At 48.7% G+C, this 19,547-nt stretch overlaps 1 long non-coding RNA gene across 4 annotated transcripts in view; it reads right to left on the bottom strand.

Moving 5' to 3' along the window:
* LOC119953319 overlaps positions 1-19,547 on the bottom strand; it is a 148,452-nt gene that overhangs the window by 102,696 nt on the left and 26,209 nt on the right. The window contains exon 1 of one of the 4 annotated variants that reach the window (XR_005457990.1): positions 7,493-7,744. The exons of the other annotated variants lie outside the window; for them this stretch is intronic. This is a non-coding gene — a long non-coding RNA (uncharacterized LOC119953319). Of the gene's footprint in view, positions 1-7,492; positions 7,745-19,547 lie in introns of those variants that run through there. 4 annotated transcript variants of the gene reach the window in all.

Below are 19,547 nucleotides of genomic sequence, written 5' to 3'. Positions count from 1 at the left end.
GGGGGGGGGCGCATTCAAAGGGTGCGGCGGCGACCCCGTGGGCGCGATTGGCGCCGATTCTCCGGTCGCCTGGTATCGGAGCAGCGTGGCGTGATTCTCGGAGAATCCCGGCCATGGACTTGTACATTCGATCCAGTCTTGGTTTGCGGTTAGGGTGCACAAAAATGTGGAAAACCAGGAAGGCGAATCTCACCAGTTGATTGGTGATGGCAGAAAAGGCACAGTTATTAATTTGAAACAAGATACATTATAACTGGGGTGGCACGGTGGCGCAATGGTTAGCACTGCTGCCTCACAACGCCGAGGACCTGGGTTCGATCCTGACCCTGGGTCACTGTCCATGTGGAGTTTGCACATTCTCCCCGTGTCTGCGTGGGTCTCACTCCCACAACCTAAAGATGTGCAGGTTAGGTGGATTGTCCTTGCCAAATTGCCCCTTAATTGGAAAAAAAGAAAGGTGTTATAACTGGCCACTGTAGGAGAATTGTACAGGAGCCCATAATGTGCATTCCCCTTGCCAGTCAGAGGATGAATGAAGAGAAAACAGTCTCCTTGGCTCCTCTGGCCACACCTTCCCTGATTTGTCTCATTGTGGATTCTTCCCAACTCATTCAATCTGTTGGGGGGTATCTAGCCACAGATGAAAATTTCTGAAAGTATAAAACTCTTTGAAAATGTTCCCTGATCTAAAGGTTTTTTTATTAATTTGCAGGATGTGGTTGTCGCTGGCTCGGCTCAGGGGCTGGTTTAACACACTGGGCTAAATCAATGGCTTTTAAAGCAGACCAAGGCAGGCCAGCAGCATGGTTCAATTCCCGTACCAGCCTCCCCGAACAGGCGCCGGAATGTGGCGACTAGGGGCTTTTCACAGTAACTTCATTGAAACCTACTCGTGACAATAAGCGATTTTCATTTTCATGCTGCCCATCCTGAATTGCCCATGAGAATGTGGTGGTGATCTGCCAAAACGGTAGCATGTCCACATAATCATGTATAATACATGTATGTATAACATAATTATGTATGGTTTCTTCGGCAGCACTTTCCAAACCCACAACCACGATCATCTAGAAGGATAAGGCAGCAGATACCTGGGCGCCCAACCACCTGGAGGTTGCCCTCCAAGTCACTCACCATCCTGACTTGGAAATATATCGCCGTTCCTTCACTGTCACTGGGTTAAAATCCTGGAACTCCCTTCCTAACAGCACAGTGGGTGTGCCTACACCTCAGGGACTACAGTGGTTCAGGGAGGCAGCTCACCATCACCTTCTCATGGGCAACTAGGTATGGGAAATAAATGCTGGCCTAACCAGCAACGCCTACATCCTGTAAATTAATGCCATTATTTAAAAAAATAACGATGAGCTGCAAGACTGTTGATTAGAGCTCTCTTCCAGAATGTAATCAATGCTGGTAACTCTGATTGATATTTGAGGAGATTTGCATTGTCTGAAGTCCTGCATTGTGAAGCGTTGATGTGCCAGGAGGTTGTAAATAGTGCTGTGTCAATATAAGTTCTTTCTTTCCTTTGGTCAATAAGAGATTAAGCCCAAGTCCCCATCTGTCTGCCTGCTGAGATATTCTTTGAAAATCCTTTGGAGTGAATAGAAAAATGCAGGGAGTTTTTCTAGTGTACCGAGCAGTCATTGTACGAACAACGCCACAGAAATGTGCAGATTAATTGCTCGTTAATCTTAGTCCTGTTTGAAAGCTGCTCCTGTCAACGACACAGCCAACATTCTGGTCATTTTCCAAATCCCATAATGTAATGCATCCTGTGTTAAATGCTGCACGACGTTTCTGGCAATGAGACCAGGCGCTATTTAAATGCAAGTCTTTCCTGCTCACATGGTTCTTTGTAAAAAGGAATGGATAGTTTTGTGAAGGAATCTGCAGCACTCCCCATGAATATTTTAAAATAGATGTAATAGGCTCTTTGTTTCCTTTCCTGTATTAACGATATAAAATAATTTCCAGCCTCATAATACCTCCATGTGGAACATGAAAAAATATTATTCTGTAGTTATCACATCTTAGCAGCAAGATAGAATGTTTAATCAGCGAAATGTCTACATTAAGAATTCAGTTTAATCTGCAACAGTGAGATTTTATTGTCAATATTATGAAATATTGCAAATGACACTATTAGGTTTCACATTATTTAAAATAAGTGTAATTGAGTGTAGATGACGTCCATGTACAGGCTGAGCAAGACCACCCCTTGATGAAATTACAGCCTTGTTACTCATTCCTGGTGACGGACTAGCCCAAATCCCTGGGGGGGCACAGTAGCACAGTGATTGGCACTGTTGCTTCACAGCGCCAGTGTCCCAGGTTCAATACCTGGCTTGGGTCACTGTCTGTCAGGAGTCTGCACGTTCACCCTGTGTCTGCATGGGTTCCCTCCAGGTGCTCCAGTTTCCTAAAAGTCGCGAAAGACGTGCTGTTAGATAATTTGGACATTCTTAATTCTCGCTCCGTGTACCCGAACAGGCGTCGGAATGTGGTGAGGAGGGACTTTTCACAGTAACTTCATTGCACTGTTAATGTAAGCCTACTTGTGACAATAAAGATTATTATTATTAATCACACTGTGGCACTTGGCACCTGCACTTTCCTTATTTAAACTCCAAGGTTAGAATTTTACAATCCCTCAGGGTGGCATGGCAAGTTGAGGTTGTGCTAGAATTGGGGCATGGCAATGGCAATAATGTCACTGCTTTCTACCTGGAGCTGCTGCAGTTTTACCAGCAACAGGAGTGGTACCGGCAGCCCACTTGCCCACCGGCCAATTGAGGCACTGAAGTAGTCAATTCATTTATGCGCCTCCTCCTGCCACCAGTGGGGTTTTACCATTTTACCCACAGCAGAAGAAGGGCTTTGGACGGAGGCTCGTGTTGTGTCCACAGCCCTGGTGGCCGGGCAAGATTAGGGTGCGCCTCCTTTTTGGACCCACTGTGCCCATCAGAGGCACTATAAATGTATCCCCTCCCCAGAATTTGCCCTCCCCAAAGAATCCCTCATCACCACCATCCTCCTCACCGGGCTTGCCAGCCTGGACCCGGCAAGACTCCTGGACTCACCTTTGTTCCAGGCTTCAGCACAGCACAGCAATCTTGAGCACTGTTGCAGTCCCAGCAGTGAACCCATGCTTCAGCTGGTGCTGCTGGGGCAAGAGAATTGCTGGGATTTCATTGGCTGACAGCTCTCAGAGGCAGGACTTCAATATCGATGGACGACTCAAGCCAATCGATAGCTAATGGACACTAAATGGCTGTAGGGTAAGATGGCCAATTGGGGGTAGGCTGGCCTATGACCAGAGGGCATGAACCCCGCTCCCAGGGTAAAATCCAGCCCCAAATAAGACATAAGTTTGTTCATTCTATGAGATCACAGGAAATTGGGGCAGGAGGAGGTCAGCTGGCTTACCAAGCCTCCTTCACCATTCAAAAAGATCATGGCTGATCTGATTGTGGCCACAATGTCGTTTTCCTGCCTGCCTCCCATAACTCTTGACTCCCTTATCAATTAAAAATTTGTCTAACTCGGCCTTGAATATATTCAATGGCCCAGCCTCCACTGTTCTCAGGGAAGAAAATCAAAAGACTAATCACTCCGAGAGAATAAATTCCTCCTCATCTCTGTCTTGAATGGGAGATGCCTAGGGTGCGATTCTCCCAATTGGAGACTTGCTCCTGCCAGTGGGAAACCGGAGTGGGTCCTGCTGGCACTAGGAGCCACCCAGGATTGGGTATTCAGTGCCATTCAATGGCACACCAATGTTCTCGCTGGACCTGAGAGGGGAATGAACTAATCTCTCTGAAAGGTCCCGCTTCCCAGAGACTGGGGTGTCCTTATGGTGTCCCAAACTCAGAATGCTGCTTCAACCTCACGTCAGTTCACTGGAAAGGGCATCCCCATCCCTAATGATGGGCAATGGTCACCCCTTTAGCCCCCCTGCCAATTCCTCCCCTTCAGGCCACAACCCTTGACAGTGCCAACCTGGCACATTGCACACAGAGGGTGGCAAGGGGGTGAGTACCTTCCCTACAATTACTTTCAAGGTGCCGGGGGAGGGGGGTGGCATCAGGGAGGTGGGAGTCAGGTGGGCTTGTGCTTAAAAGTTTCCAGGTGCTGAAATTAAATACAGCCTTTAAAAAAACTGCTGTTCAAAAAACAGCTGCTCCTCAGAATTAACAGAACCCCTGTAGAGCTATAGAAATAAAGAATCTTAATCCTCAGTTTGAAACTGCCAAGCTCTGTCAATCAAATAGCTGGTAAAAGACAATGATCTGTGAAATTGAGTGTAAACAATGCAATTCAAAGTTTTTAGGCTTCTAGGCATACTAGCAGGCTAGAAAAAGTTGAAGGGCAATGAAACTGACTGAAAAAAACACTTCAAATGTTTCCACCACGTTAAAGGGAAGTTCACCTTCATCTCACAGATCTTCAAATTTGGAATACTGACTGCCAATTTAAAGGGACTAAGGCTGCCGATGGGAACACTTTCACTTAATTATCAGAGATCTATGGTTGGGATTCTCCTTTCTGGGGACTAAGGCCCCATGCCGGCAGGAAAACCGGTGCAAACCATTCCGGTGTCAACAGCCCCCGAACGTGAGGAATTCTCCGAACATTCGGGGGCTAGGTGGACGTCGGAGGGGTTGGCGCCGCTCCAGCTGGTGTTGAAGGGCATGTGCGGAACGGCCGCAATGATCTCACGCATGCGTGGACCAGCCGGCATATTTCCGCACATGCTCTCACGCAGTGTTCTCTTCTCTGCGCTGGCCCCGGGCAATTTGGCGGAGCCCTACAGAGGCTCGGCGTGGAGGAAAGAAGTCCCCCCATGGAACAAGGCACCGTGGTGGATCCCCCCTCGCCCCCCCCCCCCCACCAAGGACCACCCCCACACACTTACCTGCCAGGTCCCACCGTGCGTGATGTGAGTAATTCACGCCGGCGGGACTTGCCAAAATTGGTCAGCCACTCAGCCCATTGGGGCCTGGAGAATCGCCGGGGGGAGGGGAGGGGGGGCTGTCAATGGCCCCCGATTGGCGTGGCGGGAATCCCGTCACCGCCAAATAAATGGCGCCGGAGAATAGGGCAGCCGGCTTTGGGGCAGCGGGGCAGGAGAATCCCGGCCATTTCTCAGATGCTGATAAACTGTTGAAAGGAATTCAAGACTGCAGATGGGAAAAACAGCCAAAAGACCCCCATCCGAAAAGAGACCCCCAACCTGAGCCCCACCAGCCCAGCACGCCCCCTGACCCCCAACTCCCATGGCAGACCCCCTCCGTGACATCATGGATTGTAAAGAGGGTACTCACCCCCTTGTCACCCCTCAGACTCCATTTCTTACAACTTGCACCAATTCATGCCAGCAGGACTCCTGGCTGCTATGGGCTGGGGAATAACAGGCACCAGGTGAATCAGGTCTCCTGCCTGTAAATTAGAATTGTAACAGCTCTAATGAGCTGCATGTTTGCACCAGGTCTGGGCGGGAACTTCATCAGCGGCATTGGGGCCGACAGGCAAGGTGGGCTGGGAGAGTCACAATGGGTTTCACGACTGGCCTGAAAGCTGTTTTTGGTGTCGCTCAATTTGCTAGGCCATCGGAATTCCCTCCACTGGCAGATGGCCGCGAAGAATCCCAGCCCTTATCTTTGTACCGTGTACCCTACGAGAGGAAGTATCCTCTCAGCATCTACCCCGTCAAGTCACCTCAGAATCTTATTAAAGATTAAAGCAGAGTTCTTGGGTATGGCCGCACATGTGGTATGTTAATATTGATGTAACACAGGTAGAGTATTGTTGCCACTCTCCAGGATTGGCCCGGAGTCTCCAGGATTTAAATTTTATTCTTCTTAATACTGATCTTTTGGAGATAAATTGCCAATTGTCTGTGTCTCTTATTTTCATTGGACACTTCTATTTATTAATTATTTTTAAAATTGGGATGGAATGAAGGACGATAGTCAAGAATCACTCTTTTAGGTTCATAATTATATTCTCTCTATGTTAACATTAAAATCCAATATGTCCTCCCTACACTGACTTGGTAAAATAGGGCTGAATCAGCACAGCACTGTCAATGGGAACTCATGCCTGCCAAGTCCGTTAGAATTCTTTGAGGAGATAACGAGGAAGTTAGTCAAAGGACAGCCAGTGGACATGATCTATTTAGATTTCCAGAAGGCCTTTGACAAGGTGCCACATAGAAGGTTGGTAAATAAGATAAGAGCCCATGGTACTAGGGGCAAGGTACTGGCATGGATAAAGGATTGGCTGACTGGCAGGAGGCAGAGTGGTGATAAAGGTGTCTTTTTCATGATGGCAGCTAGTGACTGGTGGTGTTCCGCAGGGGTCAGTGTTGGGACCACAGCTATTCATGAAAGGGTCCAGAGGAGGTTCACAAGAATGATCCCTGGAATGAAGAACTTGTCGTATGAGGAACGGTAGAGGACTCTGGGTCTGTACTCGTCGGAGTTTAGAAGGATGGGGGGGAATCTTATTGAAACTTACAGGATACTGCGAGGCCTGGAGAGAGCGGACATGGAGAGGATGTTTCCACTTGTGGGAAAAGCTAGAACCAGAGGACACCATCTCAGACTAAAGGGATGATCCTTTAAAACTGAGATGAGAATGTTTTCAACAAGAAGGTGTGGTGTATCTGTGGAACTCTTTGCCGCAGAAGGCTGTGAAGTGACTGAGTGTCTTCAAGACAGAGATAGATTCTTGATTAATAAGGGGGTCAGGGGTTATGGGGAGAAGGTAGGAGAATGGGAATGAGAAACTTTGGAACGGGTGCAGAGGAGATTTACCAGGATGTTGCCTGGTATGGAGGGAAAATCTTATGAGGAAAGGCTGATGGACTTGAGGTTGTTCTCGTTAGAGAGAAGGTTAAGAGGTGACTTAATAGAGGCATACAAAATGATCAGAGGGTTAGATAGGGTGGACAGTGAGAGCCTTCTCCCGCGCATGGAGGTGGCTAGCACGAGGGGACATAGCCTTAAATTGAGGGGTAATAGATATAGGACAGACGTCAGAGGTAGGTTTTTTACGCAAAGAGTGGTGAGGCCGTGGAATGCCCTACCTGCAACAGTAGTGAACTCGCCAACATTGAGGGCATTTAAAAGTTTATTGGATAAGCATATGGATGATAATGGCATAGTGTAGGTTAGATGGCCTTTAGTTTTTGACTTCCCATGTCGGTGCAACATCGTGGGCCGAAGGGCCTGTACTGCGCTGTATCGTTCTATGTTCTATGATCTAATAGCAAGCAGACTCGATGGGCCTAATGACCTAATTCTGCTCCTATAACTTATGGTCTTATGGTCTTGTTCTTATCCAGGATCTCCAACTCTTGACCTTCCTCATATAAACCACAATATTTTAAAACTGAAGCTTATCTTAATATAACTGCTCCTACTGCTTTTATCGACTCTCTGCCTCACTTTTATCAACCTTGATGGCACACTGTACGAGGTACCTTGCTTATATTCATCAGCAAGAGCATTCCTCCTCCATTTTAATAGCACTCGATTGGACCCAACTCATCCCCATTTCTGTGTTCGAACATCAATGGACCAATTCCAAGGTTGTGGTGCAGAAAGCCAGTCGCATCTCAGCTGTTTTTATACAGTTCCACAGTACCTGAAGACAAAAACCTGCTTCAAAGCAGCACACCTTTGTTCTTTGATAATGCTCAGATTATGAAATTCAATTCATCACTTCACCAGAGGTAGCCGTGCATTATTTATATCATACCATTTCATGAATGATGATTGTAATAGATATTTGATGGCCAAAAAGAGGTTACAAGCATATTTGCTGGTTGATTGGTTACTGCAGTACGATGGTACCAGCCTTTTGAGGCCTGGGTTCAAATCCAGATCAGGACAAATGGGATGGAAGTTTAATCTGACTAGATGCTTGTGCTTCAAGAAATGTGTTTGGACAGATGCGATCGAGGCCCTGGTGACTGAGGGTTCAGAGCACAAGACTGTCTGAACTTTGGGTGGTGCTGGTGGTGGTTGGGGGGGGGGGGGGGGGGGGGGGATGATGCTCCCACACTGAGAAACCACACATTGACAAATGTATACTGTCTCAACATGGAACTGATCTTCTGACACTGGGGCTGAAACATATTGTTGGGGGCAGAATGGAACGTGCCTGAAAAGCAAAACATCCCATTAGCCAGCTCAATTCACCTCAAAGAGCACAAAAGTCATGCAATTTGTTTGAAAACATGTTTTATTCAGTGTGTTCCGTCAGTTGCAGGAATCCTAATTCCTTTGATCTACCCATGCCCTTTACTGCCAGGACCAGCATTTATGCCCCAGAGCTTTTGGTAGCAATGGTCAAACATGTCAATAGGACTTAAAGGGACATTCCCCTCTCACTTGGCAATGTTTTAAGATGCAGCCTATTAATTTAAAATGACAATAGGCCACTGCCGCATTGTGGGCAATCTTCCTGAGGCTGCTTACTTTTCAAGCATCGAAAATAGAAATGACAGGATCACGCCAGCCCTGGGAAGACACCACTGGCACCATTGGGTTCTTAGGCAGCAGCATAAAGGAATGCTGCTGATGCCAAATTATGTACCATTTTGATGCCGACTTTGCTGTGCATTTGCACCCTTCTACCAGCACCCCCATCACCAGTTGCACCGTGGTGAGGAAACTCTGACTTTGTTAAAAATATCACCATGTTAGCATGTGTTGGTAGCCAACAGAGGTTTCTCACCCTTTGCACTCAGCACTGCTTAGCGCCAATTCAATAGGAATGGAGTGATGCAGCCTAATCCTGATACATTTCAACTAAGTTTATGTAATGGCTCCACTGGTTATACCAAAGTTAAATTGTTGAATTCACCAAGGTATGGGACTTCCCTACTTGATGCAGGTTTTAGAATAAACTATTTTGACATTTATTGGGATCGAACTCTGTCATTGTAGTTAGTCTAAGCCCAATTGCTTCCCCACCTTCCTTCTTGAAAGTGCAGACATGGACTAAGTTTCAGTAACCCATGGCACCTCAGCCAGAGGACCATTCTGAAGATGCTCCCAGTGTTGACCTGCAGTCATAGGGGTAGTCCTATTTCTGACATCGCTGACCCGCTACTGGGAGAGCCTCCTGAAAATGAAGATGGATCTCCGGGAGCACTCTCAAGCCGGAAGATGGACCCTCTCCAGGACACTGAATCTGGAAGGTTCGCCTCTAGATGCTCCTCCCACTGACTATTGCGGTGCTCAGGGATCCATGGTTGTGGGCTGCTTGCACACTAAACTCCGGAGGCAGCCTTCGGCATTGTTCAGGTGATTCCTGATATCTGCGCGCCAACTTGTTCGAAGTACGTTTCACACTGGCGTCTTTTCCAGCTGGTGCCACGAGGAATCGGGCGTGGGGTGTCAGGCTTTTATTTGCATCCCGTTAGTGGGATGCAAATGAGTTTCGCGCCGATCTGCGTTTCCTGATCTGCTGTGGCTGGTGCCAGTGGAAAATCCCGCTGTCATGCCGGCGTAAAATCGATTTTCGGGCTCCCACCAAATTCCTCCCACCCAGCTCCACCAGCCCGCCATTGAACCTGCTGGCGGGGGGCATGGAACAATTCCACCCTGTCTCCCCCAAGTTCATAACGGGCAGGAGTGGGTTAAAACAACAACCTTCTCTTTCTATGCTTGTTGGTGAGCTGAGAGATCTGTTGTGCTGGTGGAGGCTGCAGCTTTCTGACTGGCTTCAACATAATGCAAATGATCCCACTGTTCAGTGATGCTTTATTTAATGCAGGTCTCCTCTCTTACAGCAGCAATTCCTCCAGAGTCCATTTTCCTCCTTAAGTGGCTCTGATGACTAAATAGTTATGTACACAGAGCTCCTTCATACTTTGTGAGGAATTGTGTCTGTGTGCAATTATGATGATTGAGAGCCAGACTGCATCGACTCCAATGGGGGTGAACAAAAGGTTTGGCTTTGAGAACCTTCTTTAAAGGTCATTTACAGGAGATGGCTTTCCTGTAAAACTGCTTCTGGTTTTACTGAGCATGAAAGAGCCTTCTCTTCAGCTCCTAGTTTTAGAAATTATATGAGTGATTGCTCTCTTCTCCCCCACCAACCTCCCTCTTGAAGCAAGGAAGAGACCAGCAAAAATTAATATCATTGATTTTAATGTAATTCTTTTGGTCAGACTTCAGGGCTCATTTGTTTCAATTTTATGAAGCTTGTCTCAATTTGCAATGTGGGTCTGATGAAATTAAATGGTCAAGGTGGCTGTTGAGAATCATTCTTTTGTTTTATGAATTTATCTGCTTGTTCGTTTGGTTCCACTGGTGTCCCTCTTGCCTCTGGGTTAGAAGGTTTTTGGTTTTCAGACCCCCACAGGCAGTCTGTCAGGCATCATACAAAAGGAGTGCTAAGGGTTGTCAAAGTTCGGGAATTGAAAATTAATCTCCGGCATATTTCTGTGAGCAACCAGGGAGAAAAATCATCGGTCCTTCAAAGAAAAATCCAATTCCTTTGGGCTTTTTGCTCATCAATTATAAACAATATTGGGAGGTGGGGGAAAAGACTATGGCATTTTCAAGACCCTCCAATCAGGTAGCAAAGAGTCTTTTTGTTTTCCAATTGGCTGCCGGAGAGCGGTGACCAATAGCAAGAGCATGAGGAAGTCATGTGATGAAGCCTTCAGGAATATGTCCAACCCGAGTTGGCAACCCTGGTACCACTGCATTGTGGGAGTAGACGTTAGATTGGAGGTTCCACCAACCTACCCCTGTAATTTGTGTGTGGAAGATGGTTTCTTGGAGGGAACTCCTCCTTCAGTCCAAACCACCAGAAACTGGTTAGCTGAACATTCACCTCACCCCGTTTGTGGAACCTTGCTACATTTTCATGGATAAGTCTCTACATTTTGAATGTGAAGTTTGAGGTATCTGTGCACTGTGAGAATACAGTGTATCTATGTAATCATAAATCTACACCTTTGTTCCCAAATCGCTTGAGTTTTTTCTTCCTCTCCCAGTTCTGCAATGCCCCTTTTGCTGGGTTAACATTCTCCTCAGGATTTCCTATCCCTGCTGTATCTGATGTTACTATTGCTTTTGATTTGTATTTCTCTTGCCTGTATTTCATGGGCGCGATTTAATTTTTTTTAAAATAAATTTAGATTAGCCAATTATTTTTTCTAATTAAGGGGCAATTTAGCGTGGCCAATCCACCTACTCTGCACATTTTTGGGTTGTGGGGGCGAAACCCACGCAGACACGGGGAGAATGTGCAAACTCCACACGGACAGTGACCCAGAGCCGGGATCGAACCTGAGTCCTCAGCGCCGTGAGGCGGTTGTGCTAACCACTAGGCCACCGTGCTGCCCTATGGGCGCGATTTAATGGCAGCCTTGCTTGAGCGCAACACGGCCGTTAGATCGCAGGAGAGGCCAAAATTGAGAACTGAGCCAAGCGGCAATCGGTTTGCGATCTAACTGGCCCCTCCTGTTGGCAAAATCAGGACCCGCCGTAGTGTGGCGAGAATCCAATAATCAACAGTTAAGGCCAATCTTCATATAATTTTTAAAAAAATTTAGTGTACCCAATTCATTGTTTTCCAATTAAGCGGCAATTTATCGTATTCAATCCACCTATCCTGCACATAGAACATAGAACAGTACAGCACAGAACAGGCCCTTCGGCCCTCGATGTCGTGCCGAGCAATGATCACCCTACTCAAACCCACGTATCCACCCTATACCCGTAACACAACAACCCCCCCCCCCACCTTACTTTTTAGGACACTACGGGCAATTTATCATGGCCAATCCACCTAACCCGCACATCTTTGGACTGTGGGAGGAAACCGGAGCACCCGGAGGAAACCCACGCACACACGGGGAGGACGTGCAGACTCCGCACAGACAGTGACCCAGCCGGGAACCGAACCTGGGACCTTGGAGCTGTGAAGCATTTATGCTAACCACCATGCTACCGTGCTGCCCTTTGGGTTGTGGGGGCGAAACCCATGCAAACACGCGGAGAATGTGCAAACCCCACACGAACAGTGACCCAGAGCCGGGATTGAACCTGGGACCTCGGCGCCGTGACGCAGCAGGGCTAACCCACTGCGCCTTCATGCTGCCCTCAACCTCCATATAATTAACAGGAAAGACCCCATCTAATGGCCTCCCATCATCTAACCGACTCCCCAGGAAGTGGTCACACGGGTGCCGATTAGTACTGCATTGTAAAAATGTGAAGCTGGTTCCCAGGCAATGAGCTTTGGGACACTGGGTTGCTGCCCTGGTGCTCGGGCTCCTGCCCCCCCACCCTCGGGGGCACTCCGCCACCGGTGGGGCTGGGGGGTTCAACTGGATCGATCCCCAGCTACCCCGATGTAATTTAGCTGTGCCAGCCCTGGTGGCTCCCCAATGTCGGCAGTGTGGTGTCGACACCCTCGGCGATGCTCCTCAGTGAATGGGACATGCTCTGGAGAACCTCGGCAATACCCATCTACAACTGGGACATGTCCCCTAGTGCCAAGGACATACTCTGGAGTGCCCCAGCAATGTCCACCTACGACTGGGACACATCCCCCAACGCCCAGGACATGCTCTGGAGGGCCTCGGCAATGTCCACCTGAGACTATGACATGCTCCGCAGCACCTCACCAAGGTCCACCTGAGAGACGTCCCCCACCGACTGGGACATGCTGTTGAGGTGCTTGGCCATGGCTGTCACTGACTTAGGCACGTCTGTTCATACTGCCGATGGTGTGCACCAGGCTCTCCACCAAGGGTGCCACCCCAGCAGTATTGGCTTCTGTATCACGGAGTGCCAACGCTATCTCCTGCGCCTGTAGCCTCTGGGACTCCTCCAGTCGGTATGAATCTGCTGCAGTGTCGCTGACATCCCTTTCGGAATATCATGGCTGCACGCTATTGACTGCATCATAGAATCATAGAATCCCTACAGTGCAGCAGGAGGTCATTCGGCCCATCGGGTTTGCACCTACCCTCTGAAAACGCAGCCGAGACAGACCCACTCCCATGCTCTATTTCTGCAATCCTACCTGGGGGCAATTTAGGATAGCCAATCCATCTAACCTGCACATCTTTGGACTGTGGGAGGAAACTGGAAGAACGTACAAACTCCACACAGACTGTTACCTGAGGTCGGAATCGAACCCGGGTCCCAGGTGCTGTGAGACTGCAGTGCTAACTACTGTGCTACCGTGCTGCCCCATACGTTGGCATGGGGGGTTGTTGTCAGGGTGGAGGGGGTGGGAATGGGGGGTGGCAGCATGGGTGGCACTGCTAGACATGGGTGGCACTGCTGGACATGGGTGTGCCGGGGCACTGTACAGTATTGGGCAGCGGCAGTGCCAGGGCCATGTGGAGGAATGGGCAGTGTGGTAGTATGACTAGGGGCATTACGGTACCTTAGAAGTGAGCTGCTATTGGTGCAGAGGACTCGCTGCCCATTGGCCCGGGTAAGTCATGTGCCTCTCAGCCGATTGGCTGAGAGGTAGGTAGCTCCGCCTACAAGGCGGGATGTAAGAACCCGTGTACCCCGGCAGTCGGCCATTCCTCTGTACGTCTGCTGCCGGGCACACATCTTGTGCATTAAAGCCTTTGTTTGGATCACATCTTCGTCTCGTGTCCAATTGATGGTGCATCAGGCAGGAACGATCCTGGGGGCCAGTGCTAACACACCTGTGCAGCCCGGTGGAGGTCGTTGATCTTCTTATGGCATTGGCTACACTGCCGCTGAGCCTCCTCGACCCTTAGCGGAACAGGGCATCTAATCTGACCTCAACCGCGTTCAATAATCTGGCCAGGTCGACATGCCCGAATCATTGGGCTGGTCTCCTCGGTGGCATGGCTGCGAGCTGTGTTGGGTTTGCTCTGCAGAATCCGTTTAATTGCAGCTCTACCTTATTAGCGGGGAGCTGGCGGCGCAGTCCCAGCGAATTAGCCGGCAGGACCATCATTTGCAGCGTGAAACCCGTGGGGCCTCATTAAGTGGTCCAATTAACATTTGATATGGGCGACGGCCTCGTCGGGCCGAGCATTGGGAAGCTTGCGGCAGTTCCCACTCACTATAGCACTTAGAAACTTTTCCATTAAATCACCCGCCCCACATCTGCTTCTTGCCTTTTGCTTCCACAATACATCTTTCTATTTTACAGTTTTAACTGGATAGCCCTTTCAAAAGGTCAAGCAGAGGTTTGATGGGCCAAGTGGTCTGCTGCGCTGCCCGAAGAGAGCACTATTTTAAGCAGAGTTGCAGAACAACAAAACTCAGGAGCACAGGCCGAATGTTTTATTTTTGAACCACTGGCACATTTATTTTGAGCTTTGAGAGGTGTAAATAAGGTTGAAGCACTTAATGAAGTTGGCTTTAAGACTGCCAGGCAGCCTGATCCCCTCGCCAACCTTTGAGCATCCGTCGTTCCCTTTTATATGTGCAAATCTGGATGGTGAGTGTTGACAGGCTATCCAACTGTGGGGACATCATTGCTGAGTCTAATCTTGCCCCTCATCCTGTATTTGCAATGTACGTTTTTCAGCAGGAGTCATAGAATCATAGAATCCCTACAGTGCAGAAGGAGGCCATTCAGCCCATCGAATCTGCACCGACCCACCTACCTAGGCCCACTGTCACGCCCTAACGCCGTAATCCCACCTAACCTTTGGACACTAAGGGGAAATTTAGCATGGGCAATCCACCTAACCTGCACATCTTTGGACTGTGGGAGGAAACTGGAGCTCCCAGAGAAAACCCAAGCAGACATGGGGAGAATGTACAAACTCCACACAGTCACCCAAGGCCGGAATCTAACCCGGGTCTTTGGTGCTATGAGGCAGCAGTGCTAACAACTGTGCCACGTGCCGTCCATCGGCGACAATTTTGATTAACCTTTCCCAACTGTTTTTAATCCTGGAAGGTAAGGTTGAGATCACCCCACTACCTAATGCTCTGTTGCAGCTAAAGTGGAAGTCAATAATAGATAATGTCTCATCCTTACATGCTTCCCGCGTGACAGTAATATCACAGCAGCATCTGTTAACAAGTTCTTAAGTAGCATGCTGTGCTTCAGTCCAGTGATGGAAATATTTTTTTTATTAATAATTCACAATGTTCAAATGCACTTGAGACTATGTCCCGGAAATAAGTGAACGGGACATGCAAAATGAAGGTCTGTTCAAACCATGCTTACCTCTCGAGGCCCAAAATAAATATGCTGCTGGTTCAAAAATAAACCATCAAGGGGGTCTGCGCCTGTGCTCTACTGTTCTGTAACTCTTTACAGAAAACAGTGCTCTTCTCAGGTAGACCAAGAGGCCTTTTGGCCCATCATACCCTTGCTAGATTTTTGAATCATCCATCCAATTCGTCCCACTCCCCTATCCCTGCTCACCATCCACGGTCCATGTGTTTCACGAGATCAAAAATGTAATGATATGTATATATGTAGACAAGTAAAGGGTTCATTATTACATTTCAGTATAAGACAATCACTAGAGGGCACCATTAGTTCCCACTATAAATATAAGAACTCAGGGGATCTTGGGGATCTTCTAGCCAGTAGATCACAGCATACTTAAGATGAGATAGAAACAACCACGTGTAGTTTAAATTAGTGATTATTTGAATATAGATTACTTGATTACTAGTTATAGTTCTGTGGCGTGTGCAAACTCAATATTAATCAATCGTTATTCAATAAATTAGTTTTGCTTTAAATTAGAGATTGGTGGTTTCTTCAGAATCACACCATCAGACCATTCTGGATTAGGAAGCAAAGAGTAACGATGTACTACCAAAGAGTAATGTAACAAAAAGTACCAGAATCGTTCATGCCTAAAATGTCCTTGAGGGAAGGAAATCTGCCATCCTTACCTGGTCTGGCCCATATGTGACTCCAGACCCACAGCAATGTGGCTGACTCTTAACTGCCCTCTGAAATTGCCGGGTGAGACACTCAGTTCATGGGTAATGAGGGGTGGGTAACAAATGCTGACCCAGTCAGCGGTGCCCACATCCCATGAATTATTATTTTTTTAAAGCGTGAAGTGAATGTCTGCGGGCTTCTCTGGCTTGGCCTTGTGGTCATGCTTACTCCATGATTCCATTGTCCTTCGTCTGATGTTATGACAGAGAAGGGGGTAAACTGTGTGAAGGTTCACCCCTATCCATTGTAATGTACCATTCCTACCCTACCCTCGCCCGCCAACCAATGATTCTCAGGGGGCTTGACAGGGTAGAGGCTGAGAGGTTGTTTTCCGTTGTGGGAGAGTCTAGGACCAGAGGGCATAATCTCAGAGTAAGGGGTCGCCAATTTAAGACAGAGTGGAGGTATTTCTTCTCTCAGAGGGTAGAGAATCTGGAATTCTTTACCACAGAGAGCTGTAGAGAATGGGTCATTAAGCTTGTTCAAGGCTGAGAGAGACAGATTTTTAATCAAGGTTTATGGGGATAAGGCAGGCAAGTGGAGTTGAGGATTGTCATATCAGATAAGTCATGATCTCATTGAATGGCGGAGCAGAGTCGATGAGCAGAATGGTCTCCAACTGCCCCAACATCTTGTGCTCTTAATGATGCACCGCTCCTGGTTGATAACATTGGCTGCTCCCAGGTTTCTTTTCATCTTGCTGTGAAGCTGATCGCTGCCATCTTGGCTGAGGTCAACACCAATTGAGCCGGAATTGAACCTCTCCAAAAACCTGTTGAGACTGATGATGGATTGAAAATTTCAAGACTGAAATTGATAAAGAGCTCTGTTCGGTAAAGATAAATAGGCTGTGAACCACAGCAGGTAGATGGTGTTAAGGTACACGCCAGCCAGGCTCTCATTGAATGATAGCACAGATTCAAGAGGTTTTACTCTTGTTCCTATGAAGTGATGTTCTACGAATCATAGATTATCATAGAATTTACAGTGCAGAACGAGGCCATTCGGCCCATCGAGTCTGCACCGGCTCTTGGAAAGAGCATCCTACCTAAGGTCAATGATTGCATGCAAAACCTATCCTGCTGAAAAATAATAAACTGGAACTGAAATGAGAACTAGGAACATAGGAATTTGAGTAGGCCAATCTTGCCTGGTCTGCCATTCGACTAGGGGCTTTTCACAGTAACTTCATTTGAAGCATACTTGTGACAATAAGCGATTTTCAATGCAATCATGGCTGATCAGACACTTCAATGCTTTTTACACACTATCCCTATAGCCTTTTATCAGATCCCATTCAGAATATTGCGAGCAGTTTTCAACCCCGTATCAAACGAAAGATGTGCTGACCTTGAAGAAGATTAGAAAGAGGTTCACAAGAATGATCCCAGGAATGAAGGGCTTTTCATATGAGGAGCGGTTGAGAATTCTGGGTCTGTACTCCATGGAGTTCAGAAGGATAGGGGGGATCTCATTTAAATTTACAGAATTCCCAGAAGGCTAGATAGAGTATACTTGGAGAAGATGGGCGGGATTCTCCCCTAACCGGCGGGGTGGCCGTACCTGCGCCAAGGAGTGGTGTGAACCGCTCCAGCGTCGGGCCGCCTGGAAGGTACACACCTTCAGGGGCTAGACCGGTACCGGCAAGGTTGGCGCCGCACCAGCCGGCGCTGAAGGGCTTGGCGCCACGCCAACCGGCGCCGAAGGTCCTCCGCCGGCGAGCGTGAGTGGTGCATGTGCGGGAGCGCCAGCGTGTGCTGGCGTCATCCCATCGAATGCGCTGGGGGGGGGTTCTCTGCGCTGGCCATGGCGGACCGTTACAGAGGCCGGCGCAGAGGGAAAGAGTGCCCCCACGGCACAGGTCCGCCCGCGGATCGGTGGGCCCCGATCGTGGGCCAGATTCTCCCCCCCCCCCCCCCCCCGGGGACTCCTCAGGCCGCCTGCAGAGCCAGGTCCCGCCAGTACGGACCCGGTGTATTTCACGCTGGCGGCCACTTGACCCACCGCGGGCTGGAGAATTGCTGGGGGGGGGCTGCCAACTGCCCCCAACCGGTGCGGCACGACTCCCGCCTCCATCGAAAAACCGGTGCTGGAGAAACCGGCAGCCGTCGTTGGGGCGGCGAGGTGGGATTCATTTCACCCCCCCCCCCCCGGCGATTCTCCGACCCGGCAGGGGATCAGAGAATCCTGCCCGATGTTTCCATTATTAGGAGAGACCTGAGGGCACAGCCTCAGTTTGAAGGGATGATCCTTTTAAACTGAGATGAGGAGGAATTTCTTCAGCCAAAGGGGATGTATCAATGGAACTCATTGTTGCAGCAGGCTGTGGAGGCCAAGTTACTGAGTGCCTTTAAGACAGAGATAGATAGGTTCGTGATTAATAAAGGGATCAAGGGTTACAGAGAAAAGGCAGGAGAATAGGGATGAGAAACAGATCTGTAATAACATGTGCGGAGCACATGGGGCTGGCTTGGTTGTTTTGCTCATTTGGCTCGAGGAGTATGAGCTTCCCTGTTAACTATGGGGTTATGACCATGTGTATATAAGATCGGCCAGATACTAACCGAATGACAGAGGACCTGGTAAAGTTTGACCGGGCCCCTTTGCACATAGTATGTGTTATGAATAAACGTCCTTTTAATGTTACCCCTCCTGGTGGGGGGTGGCCAGGGGTTGGTCACAGGGTGGCCAGAGGGGCAGGCCGCGTCCGCGCACAGCTGGCGCCATGTTTTACGGCACAACCACTGTAGGTCGTCGCCGTGCACATGCGCAGCCACAGACCTGGCCATTCTCCTGCCATTTTATCGTGGGAGCCATGAGTTTTATCCGGCGTGGCTACTAGCCCCTCACTGGTCACAGGATCAATGAGGGATCGGTGTCGAATTCTTTGACTTAAAACGTCACAGGTCCACCACACTTAGGCTCAAAAACGGTGAATCCAGCCCCTTGTCCTCTGGGCTAAAGTCCTTGCCAGTCTCCTTTTGGATGGATTAAACTATCAATTGGAGTATGGTGTTCAGTACTGGTCGCCACACTGCCAGAGGGATGTGGAGGCTTTGGAGAGGGTGCAGAGGAGATTTACCAGGATGTTGCCTGGTATGGAGGGCATTGGCTGTGGGAAGCAGTTGAATAGACTCGGTTTGTTCTCACTGGAATGACGGAGGTTGGGGGCGACCTGATGGAGGTCTACAAGATTATGAGGGACATGGACAGAGTGGATGGACAGAGGCTTTTCCCCAGGATGGAGGGGTCAATTACTAGAGGGGCATGGGTTTAGGGTGCGAGGGGCAAGGTTTGGAGGAGATGTGCGAGGCAGGTTTTTTTACACGGAGGGTGGTGGGTGCCTGGAACTTGCTGGCGGAGGAGGTGGTGGAAGCAGGGATAATAGTGACGTTTAAGGGGCATCTTGACAAATACACGAATAGAATGGGAATAGAGGGATACGGACCCAGGAAGTGCCAAAGATTTTAGTTTAGATGGGCAGCATGGTCGGCACAGGTTTAGAGGGCCGAAGGGCCTGTTTCTGTGCTGTACTTTTCTTTTTTTAATAAATTTAGAGTACCCAATTATTTTTCCCAATTAAGGGGCAATTTAGC

This window comes from Scyliorhinus canicula, chromosome 18 (genome assembly GCF_902713615.1).
Source record: "Scyliorhinus canicula chromosome 18, sScyCan1.1, whole genome shotgun sequence".
NCBI classification, from domain to species: Eukaryota; Metazoa; Chordata; class Chondrichthyes; order Carcharhiniformes; family Scyliorhinidae; genus Scyliorhinus; species Scyliorhinus canicula.
Note: the sequence above shows the minus strand (reverse complement) of the source record. Positions and strands in the feature narration are given on the sequence as shown.